Source organism: Lissotriton helveticus, chromosome 1_1 (assembly GCF_964261635.1).
Source record: "Lissotriton helveticus chromosome 1_1, aLisHel1.1, whole genome shotgun sequence".
Classification (NCBI taxonomy): domain Eukaryota; kingdom Metazoa; phylum Chordata; class Amphibia; order Caudata; family Salamandridae; genus Lissotriton; species Lissotriton helveticus.
The window spans coordinates 73,685,941-73,709,206 of NC_136057.1; the positions used below are offsets into that span (position 1 = coordinate 73,685,941).

At 46.6% G+C, this 23,266-nt stretch overlaps 1 protein-coding gene across 4 annotated transcripts in view; it reads right to left on the minus strand.

Annotated features, from left to right (window-relative positions):
• Nucleotides 1-23,266, minus strand: part of LOC144829511 (uncharacterized) — a 46,863-nt gene that overhangs the window by 19,259 nt on the left and 4,338 nt on the right. For 2 of the 4 annotated variants that reach the window (XM_078688759.1, XM_078688857.1), the window contains exons 2-3: nucleotides 20,678-20,728; nucleotides 18,727-18,845 (exon numbers count right to left, since the gene is read on the minus strand). The gene's annotated coding sequence lies outside the window, so the exon portion shown is untranslated. The remainder of the gene's footprint in view (nucleotides 1-18,726; nucleotides 18,846-20,677; nucleotides 20,729-23,266) is intronic. The other 2 variants (XM_078688849.1, XM_078688841.1) reach the window with 2 other exon arrangements.

The following is a 23,266-nucleotide window of genomic DNA, read 5'->3' on the forward strand; positions in this document are numbered from 1 at the left end:
AAGGGTGTGGGGAAGCGTGGAGGGAGGGAAATGAACTGTTGGCAAGGCGGCCGGAGACACTTTTAACATTAGGGAAGGGCACCAAGGGGAATAGCATGGATAACCTTACAACCAGCGAGATTAGAGCGGTCTCTTGGAACATTGCAGGATTATCGGCTAAAATACAAAATAACGAATGGCTAGATTTTATCAGGAAATTTCATATCATCTGCCTTCAGGAAACCTGGGAAATCAACATCACTGCCCCTCACTTAGAAGGATATAAAATGTTTTTTGTCCCGGCACGCAAAACCACCATGGAAAGCGCTAAGGGCGGCCTAATTATTTATGTGGACCTGAGTATGCAAGGGACTTGGGAACACTTGGGCTGGAATTCGGAATCCATGCAGGGAATTAGGTACTGCAAAAAGGGACTAAAATTAATTTTTATTAACTTCTACAATGCAATGGTGGTGGGAAAAACCACTTTAACACTGGGGGAGCTACATAACAGGCTGGCTGGTATACAGGAGGCAGGGGACGCATCCTCCCAGCTGATCTTGGTGGGCGATTTCAACTGCCACCCATGCCCATTCCTGAAATGGGACAGGGGAGAATGGGATTCATGCCCAACTAATAAGGGTTGGCATTTAGAACACACAAAAGAGGGCAGGGAATTAAGCAAGATCCTGGGTTCACACGCCCTCATACCCACGATGGATCTTGTCAAAATGGGGGAAAATAACACAGTCATCCCAACCTTTAAAGGTAGGGGAAGGGATACTATAATTGACTATATATTCGAAACTAACACACTTAAACGAAGGGTTACGAATGTCAGCATAGAGGTCAGCGTTTTCAGTGACCATAACCCACTGGCATTATCCATCAGGGATACTAACCCAATGACTGAGCCCGTTCAAGGGAAATCTAGTGGCTTAGTTCAAGCCACTGATCAGGGCTGGAGATTGAGATGGAAGAACATAGATGGGGAAGCGTTTTACAGAACGCTATTCACCAAGTCGGAAAGCCAGATTTGGAAATGCTTAGACCCAGCAGTGGAGGGGATTGATCTGATCAGCGCATTTGAGAGCACAGCGCAGCATACCGACGGGTTACTGAGGGGCAAAAAGATAAAACCTGACCCACTGCTCCCTAGATGGTTTGACCATGAATGCACCCTGGCTCAGAGAGAACTGAAGCTAGCACTTAAAACCATCCCCAACAAATAAGAGTAAAGTGGTAGAGTGCAGGGCACATTATAAAAGGGCCATAAACAGCGTAAGACCAGGCTTCAGAATCAGGCATGGGAGACACTAAAAGATGCTGCAGAGCGCAGGGATACGAATGGATTCTGGAGAGTAATTAACGATCCTTGCTTCCAGGAATCAAATAAACCAAAAGTGGTCTGTCATATTCTCCCAGAATTGTGGGAGGAGCATTTTAAAGGCCTTTACAATTATGCTGGCTCGGAAGACTCAATGAGCCCAGATGTAGAAAACGCAATCAGCATGCAGATCATCTTTTCCCTGGTAGAGATCAAAGCAGGAATAGACGGGCTGACCTGTAACAAGGCCCCAGGCCCCGATGGGATCCCGCCAGATGTCTTTAAGAGCCAGGCATACCTCGGGGCCCCTATAATCACAAGAATTCTTAGTACAGCCGTGGAAGCAGGGATGCCCAGGTCATGGTCCTTGGCCACTATAGTCCCGATTTTTAAAAAGGGGAAAAGGAGCGACCCACAATGTTACCGTCCGATCTCGTTAATAGACTTGACTGTGAAAGTCCTGGGAAGGGTTATCCTTAACCGGCTGACAGATTGGGCGGATGAACATGACATCTTTTCGGACACTCAGTATGGGTTTAGAAATGGCCGATCCACAACGGACCAATGCCTTAATCTATACCACCTGGTGGCCAAGTACACCGTGGCAAGTAAGGGGACGGTGTACTTGGCCTTCATGGACCTGACGGCAGACTTTGACCGGGTTAATCAGAGGAAACTATGGGAATGTTTGGGGCAGCTCGGTGTTGACCCATGCGTGATAAATATCTTGAGAGTGCTCCACCAGAACACCGATGCACAGGTCAGATTTAATGAAGAGGGGAACACAACTAATCACTTCCCTTGTTCAAGAGGTGTGAGGCAGGGATGTATCCTGGCGCCTTTTCTATTCACACGTTTGTTTTTAGACTGTTGGGGGCATTTGGACACTGACCTTGCTGCCTGCCCTTGCCCCTGGCCGTCTCCCTCTTGCCGCCGCAGCCTCCATTCTTTCGCGCCTGCAGTGCGGAGGGGGACCACAACCCCCAGGCTCCTTCATGGCGGAAGCCGCCATCACCATTCCCGCGCCTGGAGGCGTTTAAAATCGAGCACAGCCCCGGTGGAGCGGGTGTTTGGTTTTAGACTGTTGGGGGCATTTGGACACTGACCTTGCTGCTGGCCCTTGCCGCTGGCCGTCACCCTCCCGCCGCCCCATCCTCCATTCTTTCCCGGCCGCAGTGCGGAGGGGGACCACAACCCCCAGGCTCCTTCGCGGCAAAAGCCGCCATCGCCATTCCCGCGCCTGGAGGCGTTTAAAATCGAGCACAGCCCCGGTGGAGCGGGCGTTTGTTTTTAGACTGTTGGGGGCATTTAGACACTGACCTTGCAGCCTGCCCTTGCCGCTGGCCGTCTCCCTCCTGCCGCCGCAGCCTCCATTCTTTCGCGGCCGCAGTGCGGAGGGGGACCACAACCCCCAGGCTCCTTCGCGACGGAAGCCGCCATCGCCATTCCCACGCCTAGAGGCGTTTAAAATCGAGCACAGCCCCGGTGGAGCGGGTGTTTGTTTTTAGACTGTTGGGGGCATTTGGACACTGACCTTGCTGCCTGCCCTTGCCGCTGGCCATCTACCTCCCGCCGCCGCAGCCTCCATTCTTTCGCAGCCGCAGTGCGGAGGGGGACCACAACCCGCAGGCTCCTTTGCGGCGGAAGCCGCCATCGCCATTCCCACGCCTGGAGGCGTTTAAAATCGAGCACAGCCCCGCGTCACGGGACCACGCGCGTGCCGCGCCGGGCTAAGCCTGGGCCAAGTTCGGGCCCATCTGTGCCCGTCAGTGGCCGACCGGGGCTGGGCTGGGCCATTCCCCTTGGCTAATACTTATTTCCTGTACCTTACCCTAATTGTAATTTGTGACGGTAGGACCATACCTAGAGAGCATAGGGATGGCAAAAAAGGAAGCATGTCAGCCCCAATGCTAAGGACGGGAGGGGGGCCGTTGCGGATACACAAAAAACACTGCCAAGCTACCTAACGGGAGCAATGGCCGCCCTAGAAAATCAGATTAGTACAGCTGAGGAACAGATAAATGCAAATTCTTTGGAACTTAATCCATCGGCCTAGTCATCGAACCAAAGACAGATAGTACCAACAAAACCCTTTGTAAATGGTTGTGTCCAGCAAAACGATGATAGAATCACTTTAAGCGATTCAGATTCTATCGAACAACCCCCACAAAAAAAACGGAAACATCCGGGTCATCAGGCCAATACGCTCCATGCGAACCCCCTAAGCGTCACAAGCGCACATCCCCCTCCTCCAGACAGCGATATAGAAGCAGTAACCCCTAGAAAGAAACACACCAAGCAAGGAAAGAAGAAAGGAGGGATATCTAAAACATCGACACAAGCTCAGGGTGCACACAACAAGGGCTGTGCTGGTGTAAATAACGATATTAAGTCCCTTACTATAGTACTAGAAAGGCTGGTTATGTATCTTAGGTTAAGGCTGGACCAAATGGAAAACAGACTGAGTCAAATTGAGCATACGCTATCCTCTTACTCAGGGCTGCTTAATAAAAATATTTACTCCCCACAAAGTAATCAAACTATAAGCCAAGAAGGAAATGAGAACATACGTCAAACCAAACAAGTTCTAGTTTAAGACCAAAGACTCAGTCATCTAAACCTTCCCAAATTAAAGCTTGTGGAAAGGTCAATAATTCTGCTGAGGCAACCACAGATACTATTCTATCAGGTACCCCCGCGCTTCCCCCTCGCTTACAACAGATTCTCTCATCAACGCCCGATAATCAGATTACGAAAAAACTAAGGCCAGATGAAATTTTGAATCTTCCACCGGCAGCAACACCTTATGTTGTGGTGCTGACAAACGTCCCAGGTAAATCTACCTCAGATGAAGAGGGATGGGAATCGCTTAGAAATAAAGCCCTACATTGGATAGGTTCAAAAATAGGTCTAGATGAGGCACTATTCAGAGATTTTAAAATGGCAAGAAGGGTGCAGTGGGTGGGTTCTGGCCCAAGATCATGTCCTGGCGATTGTATAGTGCTTAACTTTGGATCACCTAGGGTAGTAAACTGAATTCATTATGAGCTGTCAAGAAGTTACTTTGTCAGAGGTGAAATTAACATACTTCCCCTGGGCTTTTTTTCTATCCCCCTTTAACCTGTATGCCATTTTCCCATTCACTTGAGAATTGTAAGAGACATGATCTCTAACAGATGTTTCCCACAGTAAATCGATTTACCCCACTATCGGGATTGGAAAAACAAAACTGACTCCCTATTAGAGACCCAAAAGATATAACATTATCAGGAGGACCAATTTCATGAAAGCATGGTGGAACCTAAACTCAGACAGGATCCCGTAGGTAGTTCCACTGTGACCCCAGAAGGGCCCTCTAAAACTGAACACATTGATAGGGCCGAGCTACGGTTGCTTTTTTGGAATATCGCAGGCTTGAAATCCAAAGCAAATAATGAATTTTGGATACATTTTATTAGCAAATTTAACATCATATGTCTTCAGGAGACATGGCTAACTACCCAGATCCATATTGAGGGCTATAAAAGTTTTTACTCTATGGCTTTGCCTTCGATTTCTGGGAGAGCAAAGGGCGGACTGGTCATTTTCGTCTCCAATACTATAAGGTCATTGAAAATCGATGTATCTAAGGTAGCATCTAACTATCAAATTATAACCTTAAACATAAATAAAACTACCCCCATAGCCCTTGTTAATTTCTACAATAACCTCGCTGCAGATGAGGTCATAAATGTACTAACAGAGATCTATACCAGTCTGGTAGAACTAAAAAGAAAAGTAAGGAAGGACCTATATATAATATGGGGTGGGGATTTTAATCAATATATCTGTGGATATAGTGCTGACGGATTGTGTGGCATTGAGGACGAAAACGATAATCCACTTACCCACTTCAATCATACCCTGATGGGAAATGTCCTAAATGAAAAAATCTTCGATCTTGAAATGGGCTTAGCAAATGAACTTGTGCAGCCTCCAATTTCCCTAACAAACACCTATAATGGGAGAGGATCCTCTAGCACTATAGACTACATATAGGTCACTACATCTTCGTCCCCCAGGCTATTAAAATTTCTAACACACGATATCGCACTAAGCGACCATTATCCAAACAGCATAACTTTATCTTTGCCACCATCTGTAGATAGAGGGAATTTATTCGAGTTTTTGGTGCAGACAAATCTGTCGATAAACCGACTAAATGGCTATACCCTTAAATGGGGAAAAATAGGCCCACTACAAATTACAACTAATATAGTGACCAACTCCCTTGGAGCCATTAAAAAAAGTCTAGATGACACAAGTAACCACCAGCTGGTTCTGGATAATTTTCAGTTAATCAACCAAGCAGCTAAAGAAGCCCTGACGGCCAATGTAAGATCAAAGACTGTAAAATCAAACGGGTGGTTTAACACATGGTGCACCAAAGCCCATTCCAAACTGAAACGGGCTCTTCAACGACCGGTAAGGGATAAAAATGAAATCTCACACCTCAGAAAGGAATATAACTGTGTATTAAAACTAAGGAAAAAGGAATTAAAAGACGAGCTGTGGGAAGAACTCCATAAAAGCTGTGCCATAAATGACAATACCACCTTTTGGGCCATAGTCAAGTCACCTTTTCTAGCGGACACTCATTCCAATCCAGCAGTGGATGTAGCAAGTGATAAACAAACCTGAGTTAACCATATTGCCCCGATCTTTGATTTACCCGAAAATGAAAAGCTTCTCCAAAAAACTGCGATGGGGGATAGCAATAATAAGATCAATCCCACTCCCTTCCCAATACATCTTGACATTACCTTAAAGGAAGTGGAGTCTGCATTAGCAGCAAGTAGGACCAGTAAAGCACCAGACCCGGAAGGAGTCCCTGTAGACCTATTTAAATTTAATATGGAACTCCGGGCCCCCATTTTAGTTTGGGTACTGGAAGCATCTTGTATGGTCGGTTTGCTTACCACATGATCCGCTAGTATACTAGTACCAATTTTTAAAGAGCGTGACAGGCAATCCCCTTTATGTTACCGACCAATATCATTGTTGGACTCTCTGGGGAAGGTGGCGGGCCGCATCATCCTAGAGAGACTCCAACTTTGGGCAGAAGAAAAAAGGTACTATCAGACCTCCAATTTGGCTTTCGTGAGGGCTTAGGTACCACTGAACAGGTCCTGAATCTAACACTATTAGCGGGGAAGTATGCGTCTGCGAAGGGCAGGTGTCTCAACCTAGTATACGTTGATTTATCAGCAGCGTTCGACTGCGTTAGCCACAACAAGCTATGGGCAGTCATGCAGGACATGGGGGTAGAACCTGTCATACTGGATTTCATACGTGTACTTTACTCAGGAGCCAATTCCACGAGTTAGGTACGGTGTGTGTGGACAGTTGACCGCGTCGTTCGAAGTACGGCGGGTAGTAAGGCGGGGATGTGTCCTGGCACCCTTCTTTTTTACTCTCTACACCAATGCCCTTGAGCGAGCCATGGTGAAAGGGTGCCAGGACTTACCACAAACGCGGTCATTCTAGCCCGTACTTCCCGGGAACTCCAAAATGCCCTTGACAGGTATCAAATATTTATGGCCGCTCTGGACCTAAAAATGAATATAAAAAAACCATTTGTAATGACCTTAGGAAACACTCAACAACGGTCCAAAGCAATTTTCCTAGACAGTATTAAGCTGGAATCAGCGATTACGTATCCATATTTGGGTATTGTCATAGATAATAAACAGACATGGAAACAGGCCATTGACGCAAGGAAGTTGTCGTATACAAGAGCAACTGCGGCCTTAATTAGTTTTTCACGCAGACTGGGTAAGCGGCCTCCAACTGAGTTACTAAACATCTACAAGGCAAAATGCATATCCACCGTAATCTATGGGGCTACGTGAAGGTGGAACCAATACAAAGAGTGGAAAACACCTTTTTGAGATATCTCCTTGCGCTGCCTCAGGGCTCTTCAACTTACTCTTGCCACATGGAGTTAGGACTCCCATTTCTGACAGATTTGATAGCAATCCAGCCCCTCATGTTGTGGCATCGCATATGAACATCCACAGAAACATATTTTTCACAAAATCTCATCTTGGATTGTCTTTCACTTGAAAAAGTGCACAGGATAGGTTGGATTGCTTATTTCAGAAATGTTCTTGATGATCTAGGAATGGTGGACTATTTTAATAACCCCACACAGATCGCAGGATTGTCAAGGAAATCATTTAAGCTAACCTGTCTGACCCACCTAGAACAGCTGTGCCTCAGCAGTGGGGTCAGAAAAAAGAGTGTACAGCACTCTATAATGGTTCAAACGTCCTTGCTTATCCAGCCGTATCTAACTTTCAATTTAACATCCTATGAAAGGCTATTATTAACTAGGTTCCGGTTTAATATTTTCCATCATTTTGTCACCTATCCTAGAACAAATGATTGGTCAAGAAGATTACTCTTATGCCCATGTGATGAAACATCAACTCAAACAACCATCCATGTTGTCCTATTTTGTAAATTTTATTCGGCCCAAAGAAAACGATGGTTAATTCCGATACTAAAATTAATTAATTTACGCAGATGTCGCCCAGCTTTCCTCCGATTGCAATATTTGGAGGATGAGGTCACATCAAACCAGCTAGCTAGATTTTTGAAATCTGTATTAAGATCTAGGACTAGCGCAGAGAGTAATATGTCTCTACTATGAACTGGAAATTGTTACAGTTGACTTTATGTGTAATTTCTTAAATGCAATAATTAACTTTTTAATGATTTAGACATCAAACCGCATGTACTGTATTTTATATGTATATTGATACTGTTCTTCTTTTTAAAAAATTGTTTTTATTGTACAATCAACTGTTTTTTTTAATGTACTTTTATGGTTATTCTAAATTACGAAAACCGAATAAAGTATTTTTGATTCTATTCACATTATACATAAACGGATTGGACAAGGCGCTAGGAGACTTAGGGGTGGACTGTCCAAGTATAAGTAGGAGAGGCATACCGGTCCTACTATACGCGAATGATGCGGTACTCCTGGCCCGCACAGCTCAGAGACTACAGTCCCTTATTGACGGCTTTGTCAGCTTCATGGAGGATATAGACCTAACACCCAATCTTACTAAAACTTATATTATGGAAACAGGGAAAAGACCGTCTAAGAATGTTATCTTTACAATCGGGTCTCACAAATTAGAAAAAGTGCAGGCATTTAATTACCTAGGGAGTTTATTTGACTATCACCTTAGATTCAAAACACTGATTAATGACAAATGTAGATCCCAAATTAGCTCGGTGGGCTCAATCATGAATTTTGCAAAAAGATTAGGCCGCTGGTCACCAAAGGAAATCATGCACTTGTACACCTCAGTATGCTGTGCTAGGACCTTGTATGGGAGCGAGGTATGGGGTTTTAGAGACATCTCGTTGCTCCAAAACGAGGAAAACAAATTCCTGAGAAGGGTTCTGCAGGTACCACAAATCACGCCTTCCCATATTGTTCACGAGGAGTTAGGCCTCTCTAATATTAGCGACAGGTTAAGACTCAAACTCATAACCTAGTGGATTAAAATATGGACGAACCCAGAGGCCACACTAAGCAGGTAAATACTAACGGACTGCATTGCCCTGGATAGGGGACTAAAGATACCTTGGCTTAAATATGTAAGGGATACCCTGAAAGGGCTGGGCTATGCTAAGTATTTTGATGAACCTGCTGAACTCAGACCTAAAGACAAGGGTATCATAAAGATAGAATTCATAAGGCAAACAGCTTTGGAAAGGGAGGACAGAGAACTGATGAAATCCTCGGTAAGAGCCCACTTGCTAACCAAATCAACCCCAAGAATGGAATTTTACCTGTCCAACACGAAGAATAAACACAACAGATTCTTAATGACCATATTCAGGTTGAATCTCCTGCACCATATTTTATCAGTTCCAGTAGGGTACACACCAGATATCGACATAAAGGGCCGTGCGGCTGCGACCAGTGGTCTCCGCAGGACACTCTTCATTTTGTTTTAATATGCCCCTTTTATGCGTACCCCAGGACATTGTTTTTAAAACCGCTTTTAAGGCAAGCCAGATTCAACCAGGTAAAGGTGGCACTACTGTTTTTGAAACTGTCAGTAGATCCTCTAACATTGTTTAGTATGGTAAACTTCTTGAGATCGGCTGTGAGACTAAGGAATACTAGAGGTGACGAATAACTGTCCTTGATCATCTCTTGTGATAGAAGGGTTGGCTGCACTAAATGGCCCAGGATTCTGTTTTTATTGTACAAATCGTTCTTAACCGGACATTTAAGGCATGAAAAAACTTTATTGAGATTGTTTACATATACCCCCATTTTATCATTTAACTTTTACCAGTTGTAATGCCTTTCTTTTTTATAATAATGCACTTTGTATGGTATTGTTTTTATACCGGATAAAGTATTCTTGAAATTGAAACTGAAATACTAACTGGGGAAAACACACAATTCTTCCCTCTGTTAGAATATGCTTTCCTCTTCCCTCCCCTGCTTCACCCGTCCCCCCCCCAACCAACCACCTGCATATATCTACCACCTGCTTAAAACAAGTGGTAAATAAAAGCAGAAAAACGCTATGAAATAGTGAATGGCATGTGGTTTGACAGGCAGAAGAATCTGTTCCTCGTGGCAACACCCCAGTCCATGGCGTCAAACTTGTAACTGCACGTTACTGGGATAAATCTACCACAAAACAATTACATGAGATTTTTCTGCCACCCCAGTACTGTGCAACTTCTAACAAGGGACTATGAGATCTTGGACCGACCCTGTGACCTGAAGGGTCACACCAAGTGTGCCCTCATTTAAGGCAGAGGACTGTCATGGGTTTAACAGCTAGAGCGGTGGAGGCAATGCACCCTGTTGTAAGGATCAATAGCCTGATAAGATCTTTGCATCGTGGTCAGTGGAGTGGCGTCCTACTGACACACCCATGTAATGCTCCATTTCAATACCTGTGCCCAGACTTTGCGCTAACATCAAGTGCGTGTTTAGGGTTTGGTGTGCGTAGCATAAATGCAATGTGAGAGTGCAACAGAGTAAACTGCATCTCCTGCCTGCCAGTTGTGTATACAAGTGGGACCATCTATCCCTCTTGTATACCCCAGTTGTTGTATACCCCAGTTCAAAGTCCTCTGTTACCAACGAATAAAGTGCTCTACAAAGTACTCAGGTGCCTGCTGTGCCATCAGGGATGGTGTCAGCCTGACAGTCTATCTAAGTTGAAGGGACATCACCTGCAGGCTGAATTACTTAATGGAGAAGCTGTGTACCTGTCCTGAAGAGCCTAGAAGTCTGCCTAGAAGCCTGCCTGTCTGGTAAGAAAGGGAAGGGAGTTTGACTATCCAGCAGGAGGACAAGGCTGTCCTGGAAGAAGCAAGGTCTGACTCATCCCAGTTATATGTAGGGCGGGTCGGAAAGCCATTCAGCAGGACCAGCTAGTCTGAGGGACCCCGCACCCCCACAACTGACTCTCCCAACAGTTCAAGGGTGAAAATAAAACTCTATGATAACATGATTGTTGAGGCCCAGTAGGAGAGTGTGTGCTGTTAACTGTCCCGTTCAAGGTTGCATTTGCCAAATTCCTAACACATCAGGGTCTGAATCTACTGACTTCCTGGAGAGCCTGTGTTGGGCTCTTAGCTGCTGAATTTCTGACTACTCTGTGTTAGAGGCCCATGAGGGACTACAACTACTCCAGTGTCGAACACCCTGTCTGAGCTTACGCCTGTGGTCCAGCCAGCCACAATGTGGGCTCAATTGCTGATGGTCAGGCCTCCAGAGGGGGCTGCACTTACAGACAGGCTAGGTGTGACTGCTACCTTGGGACTGCTGATCTTCAGGCAACTGCAAAGAAAAGAGTGGGTGCCCTACTGAATGCAGTACTATATCCATGACAAAAGCGCTCCACAAAAGCCTGCTGGTGGGTCACTGCTCTCTCGAGTGTTCAGGCGTGCCATTCAAGTGCCGGGAAACAGGAAAGAGACCCAGACAAGACTGACTCATCCTGTGAAAGGGTAAGACACTTACGATAGAGTATACAAGAGTATACACGCATTGGGGTGACTGAAGTGACAGAACTGACCCTATACTATATTCATGATACTCCTAAATGCCCCTAGAGGGGAAGAGGGTATAAGAACCGGACGCACCTGTCTGTAGCACATGGTAGTCTGACATGCCTGCACTATCTTTTCACCCAGACTGTCCATAAAGATGATTTTAGAGCTGCTACGCACATAGCAGGGGGAACCTCAGACCATTCGCTGGTGTAGGTGCAACTCGATGGTCTGGTTGTTGACTTCATGCTACCCCCAAGGGTTGATCTGTGATATTTAAAAGACAAGACGTTCAAAGCTCATATGAGAGATGGAGCAGACTTCTATTTTAAGGAGAACGGGCGGCCTGTTGAATCAACTTGCGAGCTATAGGACGAATTCAAGGCAGTGATTCAAGACCAGACACAAGCCTTGATTGAGAGAATGTTGAAGGAACGTAAATTGAAGTGCGAGGCTCAGGAAAGGGAATGTGCTTTCCTGGAGGCTCGCTTGGCATGTGGGGAAACAGTTTCTCTCCCATTACACTATCAACTGAAGCAGCACACATTAAGAGCACTAATGGAAAATAGCATGCACTCATGCGCTGGCTACCCAGCATGGTCTCTATGATGTCGTTGATAAAGCCAATAAGTTGCTTACATGGCTAAAAAGACGAGACAAAGGACGGAACTGGATCCTTGAGGTTATTGACAACAAGGGGACGGAAATACTGGGAGAGACTTCCTGTAAGACCTGACCCTGACAATGCTAACAAATGAGGAACGAGACGCACTAGAGCAAGACCTGACAGTAGACTAAATAAATAAGACAATAAGAACCTTGCAAACAGGGCAAGCAACAGGGCCTAATGAGCTCCCCTTAGAATTATATAAAAGCATGATGGATAAAATCAGGAAGTGCCTCCAGAGGAGGTTTCAGACTGCCTGAAAATAAGGGTGTCTCCCAGAGGACCAAAGAACGTCTGAGGTGGTGGTCATCCCAAAAAATGACAAACCAGCAACTGAGTGTGGGTCTTATAGACCTACCTCCCTGCTTAATTTTGAGACTAAGGTCCTTGAGTAGGCCTTGGCGATCTGCCTGCGGACAGTAATTGTAACAGTGGATCATCCTGATCAATCGGGCGTTATGCCACACCAGGGAACGCGCTTAAATCTCCGACACCTTAATGGCGTACCACATGCGACAGGGGATTCCTTTGCTGAACCAGTGGCGTTGCTGTCAAGCTCTTGTATGTGGACCCTCTAGCGTGCATGTGCGTCAATAATACAGTCTCCCGAGTCTTTGCCGTCCAACAGGGATGTTCCTTGTCTCCTATGCTCTTCTCACGTGAGTGGGTTCGCAAGGACCTCTCATATGGGGTATTCCAGTTGATCAGGAGTGGGATGAGAGAATCTCCCCCTACGCTGACGTTTTGCTGTAGGACACGTAATCAGCCTTCTTGAGTGAACGAATCCTACACATTTTTCACATATTTAGAGATTATTCAGGATATAAGATCAACTGGAAGAAGTCCTTAATATTCCTGCTGGTGGCAGGGACCCTGCGGCTGCACAGTTCGGGTGGCACTACATGGCATTAAATATTTGGGCGTGTTTATTACAAGAGGGCCACAGTCAGGAACATACTCCTGAAATTAGATCGTCTTCGCAGGGATGCCCCACACTAGTGGGCACTCCTTACTGGGCCGGGTCGCCCTATTTTAAGTGATCACCCTCCAGGGCCTCTAGTACATCGTGCAAAAAAAGTCCTTTAAGATCCCACTAGAGATTTTCTTTCAAAAGGTAGTCTGAGAACTTTGGCTGCTGTTGTGGGATGGTGGCACTTCATGCTGAGTAAGCTGCAGAGGGGAGTTCATTAAGGTGGACTGGCGGTCCGGAGCATTCAGAAGTATTACTGGGTCACGCAGCTGGTGGCAGTCAACAACTGGGTTTTTGCGGACCGTAAGGATCCTGCTTACCAGGTAGATAGATTGGCCATGGGCAAGAGAGGTTACCCCACCCCGGCGCTCTATCGAAGAAAGCTTGAGAGCACCCTACCTACTCGTAGCCAAACAGTGGTAAGTGTGTGGAGAGAGGCTACCAAGTGTTTAGGCTGAGAAGGTAAATGGACTGAAATGACTCCACTGTATGATAGTGATCTCTTAAGTGCAGTGGGAGGATTGCAGGGCTTCACATAATGGGGATTGATTAGCTTAGAACGCCGGGCGATGTGTGGAGGGGACAGGTGCGTGTGTCCTTCACGATCCTACCACAAAAGTATAAATTAGGTGACTAAAAACGGTTCTGACATTTGCAGGTGGGTCACGCTCTGCAAAGTCACATCCGGGAAGGGGGCAGTTGCCTGATGCATCCCCACTGGAGGACCAGCTACTAACTAATCCCCTGACTGAAAAAGCCCATCTATAGGAAGTTGATCTACAGTTCTCCGAATCCCTTGGGGACGCGGAGAGCTGTGTGGCAGAGGGATCTAGGCACACTTGGCGATGGCGATTGGGTTGAGGCCATTCAGGGTGCCAGGGAGGTGGCAATTAGAACTCGTTTTGGTCTAATTTAACTACAGATCTACATAGGACCTACTACTCCAGAGCTTTGTGCACTGAATAGGGTGGGCGACAACCTTTCTGAGTAAGGGAATGTGAGGGGGGGCTTTTTTTAATGTGGTGTGGAGTTGTCCGGTAATTCAATGAATATCACGAGTGAGGTGACATGGCAAAGTTTTAGCAGAATATGACTGGCCCTGGCTTCGGCGGTTGGCAAGCGTAATATTGCAGCGGTTGGGGAGCCAGCCAGCCCGCCCCCCACCCCCAGGGTGGAGTATTGGGAAGCAGATCTTGATTGGTGTCAACAGGTGGACACAGGTTGTATCTCAGCAGGGGCTGCCCTTGTAAATGGTAAAAGATATGGGAGGGATGGTAGAGCTACCGGGCCAAGATCAACCAGCCGCTCCCGAACATTTTCAGGGAACACACTGTCCCGAAGCCAAGCATGCCAACGGAGGGCGACCGAGGTAGCCATGGCATGGCCCAGCAATTCCGAGATGTCCAGAGCGGAGCGGAGAATAAACGCTGCTAGCTCCCGGCCATCAAACGCATGATGCCGTAAGTCGACCTAAACAGTCTCCTGTGACGCGGCGAATCCCATGGACTCAGCCGAGTCCCAAAAAGAAGAGGTGGCCCTAGCCAACACGCATAAGGTGTTAAGGGCCCGCAAAGCATCGCTGGTCGAGACGAACATGTTGTGTCCCCAAGAGTCCAGCCAGCGGGCCTCCCGCGATGGCGGAGACAACAGTGGCGGCAAGGAGGGAAAAGAAGTCCGCAAAAGTGGACTGGAAGCAGAGGGTTGGAGGGAAAGACATGCTAGGTCACGTGGCGCTGGAAGGTGCCGGTGCAGGAGGTGTTGGAGCACCGGATCGCCTGTGGCGGGACGCCCCCAGGTCTCCATCAGGGAAGAAACGAGCGAACCCTCAAAGGGTAGAAATAGCTCCCTCCCACCAGAGCCCTGGTGGAGAACCTCCAAAAGATGGTCTGCCGGGAAATGAGCAACCGGGTCCCCATGCGCAGAAAACCCAGAGCCGTGGACACTGCGTGAGCGAAGGCCGCACCCGCCTCCGTAGGGCCCCACAGTGGAGAAAACAGGTCCTCTGTGGGCGACGGCTGTAAACTAAGGCGGCCGTCACCGAAGCCAAGCGGGGCGGGCAAAGGCCAGACCTGGAAGTTAGAAGCAGGAACCGAAGAGTGGGGGACCTGTTGCACCTCCGGCAAACACCACTGCCTCAGGAATGGTGGGGAGCCAAAGAGGTTTGACCTAAACTTCTCAAGGGACCAACCCACAGCAAAGGCGTCCATCTAAATGGCACTTCAACGCTGTTACCTGGGGATTAGCCTTCTACTGATGAAAGCCAGTGGCTGATCTTGACCGTGGTCATGTTTTTGGGATAGCACTGCTCCTATACCATGTTCAGAGGCATCGGTCTGCACAATGAATTGCTTGACATAATCCAGGGAAGCCAAGGAAGGCCCTCACTTGAGTCTGGGTAGTTGGAGCCATCCAGTCCAGAATGGTCTAGATCTTGGGTTGCCATGGTTGAACCTGGCCTCCACTAACAAAGTGACCCAAGTATGCAACCTTTCCCTGCCTTATCTGGCACTTGAATGCCTTGATAACGAGGCCTGCACTTCTCAGAGCCCCCGGTGCTTTCCTAAGGTGAATCAGGTGATCCTGTCAGGTGGAGCTAAAGACAGCAATATTGTGTAGATATGCTGCACTCAAGGATTCCAATCCAGCAAGGGCTTAGTTCACCAACCTTTGAAAAGTGGCAGATGCATTTTTCAAACCAAAGGGCATTACAGTCAACTGATAATACCAATCTGTGGTTGGAAATGCAGATATTTATTTTGCTCCTGGAGTCGTCAGACCTATCAGCCAGTACTCTGATGTGTGATCAAACTAGCTGTCAAAGAAATAGTGCATGCCACACAACTAAGTATTGAGCTGACACCCAAATGCTTTTTATTAGACCTGTTTAGATGTCAGAAGGGCGCAAGATAACCTATACATTTGGTCAGTCGCCTATGGTAATGGTATGACGTAGAATTGCAATCACATGGCTGCCCCAGCATGCCCCAGCGATTGCGCTCTAGCATAGAGATGGGCCTCTTCTTCTACGGCGGATGCTTCTATCTCGTCTTGGTCAGATTCTTCCCCGAAGATATCCAGAGTGTGTTGAATGCTTTGACGCTGTCTCTCTCATCATCGAGCCTGATAATCGTGTAGAGTCCTCTTGGACCGAAACGACTTACAAGCGTCGCAGTCTTCCTTCTTGTGCCCCGGAGAGATGCACAAGTTACAAACTTGATCTACACAGCAAGGCCCGACGGTTGCCCACAAAATGGAGAGTTTGCCAATTGATTTGAAATGCGGAGAACAGGGAAACGTGTACTGAAACAATACAGTTGAGGGTAGCGTGGACTGCGCACTGAGGGGAACCTGAAGAGCGGTTTCGGAGTGCAGTAATACACATCCAAACCCGTTTGGGGTAAAAAACAATCTAACAATGCAGTCGATGCCCATGCGCACTATCACCGAAAGGTGGAGTCACCTTACCTCGTGACTGGAAAGACTTCTTCAAAGGAAAATAACTTGCAAACATCCGCACCCAACACAAGATGGCAGGAGTATGTAAAGCATGTGCATCTACAGCACACAAGCCTCGAAAAGAGGATTAATGGCCCCAAATCCCAGCCGTGGTATCTTGTCATGTTGTGGCTGAGTGTGCCATGTGATGTGGCAGGCTATAGTGCTTGGTGTGATTTGGTCATTTTTGACATGGTGGAGTGCTGAACAATTAGGCAAATTGTGATTTTCTTTGTTTTTGGGATCGTGTGAAAAAGTGCGGTACCTACCGTATGATGTAAGTAAATAAATTACATTGCTATTATACGGTAAGGATGTGGGGGTGAGTGTTATTAGGGCCGAAGCCTTGCTGATTATATGCAGAATAACAGGTCTGGGAGGACACTACTGACTAGGGCAGGTTAGCAGCTGCACAGGCCTTGGGCATTGATCCTATTGAGGATAATATGTGACGGGCCACTGGTGACTGGAGCTGGCTAGCAACAACGCTGGCCTCTGGAATTCATTACAGGCAGGGTAACAATATATGTCAATATTGACCGGAACTGGTTGGCAGTAGAGTTGACCTCTGGTTTTGAATATTTGCAGGATTTAAGGTACAGGGGTCACTACTGACTGGAGTTACTTAGCAGGATAATAGGTCTCAGGTAGCCAATACTGACTGAAGCTGGTTAGTATGATCACTAGTCCCAAGGTGCTACTAATGGCTCAAGTCGGATAGAATGATAACCTGCAAAGTTACATGATTCTATTAGGGCCCAGAACCCTTTTATTTAGTGATGTCCATCTGCACACTTTCCTGCATCTTGTAATGAATTCAATATTGACAAACAGAAGTGTTATTTCCAGAAACAGTGAATTCTGCAGCTTGTCTGTGTATCTTTTATCTGCAACTCACAGACTCCTCACATTCCTCTCGAGAGAAGATCCTGCCTCCTACTCATTAGTGTCGTTTCAGTAACTGTTTCTATCATGTGTTCAGGTTTCATTGACTTGTATTAGGAGAAAAGTGTATAAAAAATACATTGTGTAGCATTAGCATTATATACTCCAACTTGCTTTAGGGTGGATGCTCTCGTCCATTGCAAAGACAATTGTGACTTGTTAGTTTGCTTGGCCTTTTGCTATTTTTGCATTAAATTCATAATAGATTTGTTGGCCTCCAGGTGTGTTGTGTTTTATTTTACATATCACAAGAGATGACGAGGAAAATGACAGTCCAGTATACACATTCTTCATATAAATCAACTCACAGTATACTGTTCTGGAGGTTCAGTCCCATAGACATTATCTCTAACTGAACACAGGCACCCTAGGAAGCATGTGCTTTTCAAACCAGTTGCCCTCTGATGTGGCGTCCTTGCTATTGGATAAGTCAATATGCCCTGAATTTTAGGAGGGTTACAGTATCTAGTGCACCCTGTTAGACAGCGCTCACCTGTGGTAGTACGATGGTAATAGGCACCTTATCACCTATGCATGGTGCAGGGCTTTGAGTTACAGAGCTCCTCACGCTGTGGAGAAGATTAGGTCACATTTACCCATTTTCCAATATTTGGTCCTGATGAAATGCCAACAGATTGCTCCATGACTACACAAGGCATGTAAAACGTTGACCTAAAGTATAGACCCCAGCTTACCAGCAGGTCCATAGGTGATCGACACTTTCACACAGTGATAGGGGCCATTAGTTCCTCAATTTCTCTGCCACTGTTTTTAATCTCAACATAGACCAGGAAGATCACATTAACTAAATTGCGGAAACTGGTCAATAGTTGATCTTTTATTCAGACTTCACCAATCTCACATCTTATGACACAACACCCTCTGTCCAACTATACTCATCCGGCGTACTTATTAAAAGATCTGCGACAAAGTGCCTTCTGGTGGTGCCCACCAGGCATTGTAGCGAGGGCCTGGTGAAGAGTAGAGCCCAATGATGAAGCATGTCACCTTCAGGTGAGTGAACGCAACTTGTCTTAAAAGCACCTGCTTCCTAGGGTGTCTGCGTTCAGTTACAGATAATGTCTCTGGGACGAACCTCCGGAACAATATACAGTGATTTGACTGTTTTATTTTAACAAATGTACATAGCAGATATTCGCGCTTGCTTGTTTCACAAAAATGATCGGACACCTGCCTCCGAGTGCACTTCTTACAGACGAGTATGGGGTTATCACGTTGCTGCTACAAGCTCCTTACCTGTGCGAGTTATCGGGAACGATGCAGGGGCAGACCCAAACCAGTCACATATGGAGATCAATGACAAATACTGAAGAATTACCAGAGCTTCCAAGCTGGTGACCATTACTTAATTGACCCTGAAAATAAAAGACAGGTTTTTAGTATTCTGGTGACTCATGACCATAAAAAACAAAGGTTATAAATTCAATATTGTCTCAAATACTTAAAAAATGGAACTGGAAGTGCTGAATCGGATGTTGTCCCAGGTCATGCATGACACCTTCCACCACTATTGCTTATGGGACTTGTAGTTTTGTTTTTCTCATTAAAAGGATGGTCTCTAAAGTCTCAGTGTTCTAAGCGATGTTGGTCAAAATCAGAGGCCTGACGGAGGATGAAGCATGACACTGCTCTGCTTAGCAGTGGGATGAATGACAGTTCCCCAGCCCTTCCATTCTTTGACCCACAGAGGCTCGTCGGCCATTCATATTTTTTTGCAATGACAAAGAAACTTTTATTGCAGCTTGTGCCAACTGAAGAGATAAAACACCTGGGCGTGTTTAATTAACTACTGACAAACATGAACAATCAAGAACATGAGAAAACTGGAAAACTATCAAGCACCCAATCAGAATCAGCCGCCCTTCACACCCAGGAATTCTTGAGGCTTTGGGGAGGATGAATTGCACGTGGTATAAGAGAAACACTACATCGACTCAAAGCTCACTTCTCAGGGATGTACTGAAATGCCAGCCTCATGGCACACTTAGCCAGCTCTTCACCTCCTCCTCCTCAAACTGTTAACCAGCTATCAGGCCAATTGAGCCTGCAGCAAAGCATCGCTGGCTTGGTTCCACACCGGACCAGGCAAGGTGGTCAACTCCATACTCTTCCAAGACAGCAAGCACTCTGGTCGAGCCAGTCCTAACCCCACACAAATGTTCCCCATCACAACTATTTTAATGGTCCTAAGTTATGTTTCTGCCAAATGACTGAGTCAAAATGTGAAAGGCTTTACATGAAGTGCTGAAAGAAAATCATTAAGTTTTTCAATATTTCTGAGTCTGCCACAGTACACAGGAGCATTATTTCTCTACAGCAGCAAATCATGTGTGTGGCCTTTAGAAAGCACGTTTGAATGAAACATGGAATGCATTGCAGCCAACATACTATGCAACATCATAGCAGAGTGCAAGATAACTTGTGTTATTATTCCAGCAGAACGAAATGCCATTCCTAATGTGTACGTCATTTTAAAGACAAACCCAGAAAAATGTACGGTCAGTGTTGGTCTTCTGCCTGTTAAAAAACAATCTCCATTAATGTGTCAGGAAATAAAATACTATGAGAAACCCTACTCTATGGCAGGGTGCTGCCTGCCACTATATTGCAGGTTACTTCCAACATAATCTGATTTATACATACATACTCCAGGGTGCTACCAGCTATCGGGTCTGCACACAGCAGTCTTGAGCCACTCAGGAAGGAGGTAAGCTCTACATTTCATCTTAAGCCCTTAGGTTACATTCACAGCCTGATGGGTCCGGAGAACTATATCCACGCTCTAACTGCACCGAGCAGATAGACGTAGCCCATCATAGGCTGTGGTGTGTGCTGGGTGATGCCTGGCATCTTATTATCGTTGGCGGGAGGATGGAGCTCTGATAAGAGCTATTACAAGAAGAGCAGAGAAACAGGATCACAGATCCCCACAGAGCAACAACTGCCCAGAAGCTGAAGAAAGAACTCTGAAACAGCAAACCTCCTGCACCCCGGAGATTCTCCAGGGTAAGCAAATGATGGTAATGAAATGCAAACTGCAACATTAAGGTCACACACTACAACACCATTCCCTTTAAACCGAAGATAACAGCCTACAATAAAAACTACAAAACTAGAAAATGCATTTCCAAATGCTTCAAAAGAGAAACAGTTAATACAAATGAACAATATTAAACTATGTTGGTACCTTAGTAATGTGCTTACTTCTGGGCTTTACTCCATCTCCAGCAATAACGCTCTGAAAGGAGAAATTACTGCTGTGAGTCTCAGAGTCTTCAGTATTACTGGTCTCAGTGACGAAGACTGTGGTGTCGGAAGATAACTTTCTCTTATTTGGCTTCATAGATCCACCAGTCACGCCATCGCTATTAGCAGACAGGCCACTGTCAGCAGCATCATAACTTCAGGCAGATCAGCAAAGCGGATATCACCACTCACATTGGGTGAACAGACTCGCCTCTGCTACATACATCCACTCTGTTCTCAAATTTGCTTGGGGCTGCCAAAATGCAAAGAGCTGCAATATATACGCCAATCTTTCCTGACTACCTTGTTTTAAAAAGTTGTGATATTCAAGCGTGATTCTTGGTTCATATCCAAGCTGAATTTTTTTAGAGGTTCTATTGCCACACAATACTATTCCCATATTCCAGTTTGTCCACAGGGTGCTTCAAGCCTGGTAGGTTATCAACTGCCTGTTTTGCAGATAATTTCACATAGTTTCTGTAAGAAACTGAATTATTATTTACGGTAGATGAGGAACAATCACAACCGTTGTCAGAGTGAACTTTCAAAGCCATTCAATTAACCTAGGATCAACCCCCTGGTACCTAAGCACGGAACAGGCAGGCTTACCTTAAGGTAATATGTAAAATATGTATGTAGAAACCAAAAAAGTAAAAGTCAAAATGAAAAACAATAAAAAACCCAAACCAAAATAGAAAAAAAAAAGTAAAATGTATTGAACAAAATGACACTAAAATGACAAAATCCAATAAGGGGAATGAGATATGAACTGTAACGCTGTAAGAATCACAAGGTGGCAATGGATGAGGGGCCCGGGCATGGATTAGTCTCTCTGGAGCTGACTGCCAAGTCTGAGTGAACTTGTTCTCCCTGTTCAGCAGGAAGTCACTATACCGGAGAAAGGGCTTTAAGTGAAATGAAAAACCTTGTGATGGCTCCCAGAGGGACGTGGTCGGTGTAATGAAGGGCAAGGCTTAAAAACCCAAACTGAAAATACATGCTCGGCATAGTGTGTCGCCCCACTGGTATTTTGCTGCTTCGGCATTCCATCCATATATAACAAGTAACATTACATCTACTACAAGCCAGGACTATTGGCTTTGTCAATGGTTGTTAGTTGCATAAGATAAATATGCAACAGCGATGGCTTCAAAGCTTGAGGGGGGCTGCTAAGAGTGAGAGGGGGCTGCTGCGAGAGGTGAGAGAACTGTAGCTGTATTGAGAGCGGTGCTGCAAGGGTGTAATGGGTGCTGCGAGGGTGTGATGGGCGTTGCGAGGGTGTGATGGGTGCTGCAAGGGTGTAATGGGTGCTGCGAGGGTGTGATGGGCGCTGCGAGGGTGTGATGGGTGCTGCGAGGATGTGAGAGGCACTGTGGGGTGGTGAGAGGACGCTGTGAGGGGTGCTGCTGGGGATGAGAGTGGCACTACTAAGGGTGAGAGGGGTTCTTCTAGAGGTGAGAAAGAACTCCAGGTGGTGTGAAAGCTGCACTGCTTGAGCCTGGTGGGGGTAACAGATGTGCTGAAGAGGGAGCTAAAGGGCACTGTAGTAGACAAGCAGTAATTCGGGGGTTAAAAGGGTAACACAGGGTTCGGGGACGGGGGCTGCAGAGGGCAAGGGATGCCCTGCAAGGAGGGAGAGGGGACATTGCTGGTGGGAGAAGGACACTGACGTGTACTTGGGAGCTGTGCACGAGAGGGGATCGATGCAGACTTCATCGAGGGCATTGAAGAGCGGAGGCTGGGGGCACTACCACAGTGAGGAGTGCCATGGCAGTGGCTAACAACAACAAAAGGATGGAGCAGATAGTGTGATAAGTGTGTAAACGGGCTCTGTTATGTATTATTATATGTGTGGTATACGAGGCTCCTTATCCACCACCACCACCACGTCCACCACCACCACATCCATCACCACTAAATCCACCACCACAATGTCCACCACATCCACCAATACCACCATGTCCACCACCACCATGTCCATCATCACCACCACGAGGCCACCACCACCACATCTACGTCCACCACCACGTCCACCCCCACATCCACCACCGCATCCACCACCACCGCGTTCAACACCACTGCGTTCAACACCACTGCGTCCATCACCACCACGTCCACCACCACCACCACATCCACCACCACCAACTCCACCACAACCACCACCATGTCCATCACCACCACATCCATCACCACCACGTCCACATCGTCCACCCCCACCACGTCCACCACCACCATCTCCACCACCACGTCCACCACCATGTCCACCATCACCACATCCACCACCACCATGTCCACCACATCCACCACCACCACCACCATGTCCACCACCACCACCATGTACACCACCACCACGTCCACCACCATCACCACGTCCACCACCATGTCCACCACCACCACATCCACCACCACATCCACCACCACCATTTCCACCACCACCTCGTGCACCACCACCACATCCACCACGTTCACCACCACCATGTCCACCACCACCACCATGACACCCACCTCCACCACCACGTCAACCAGCACC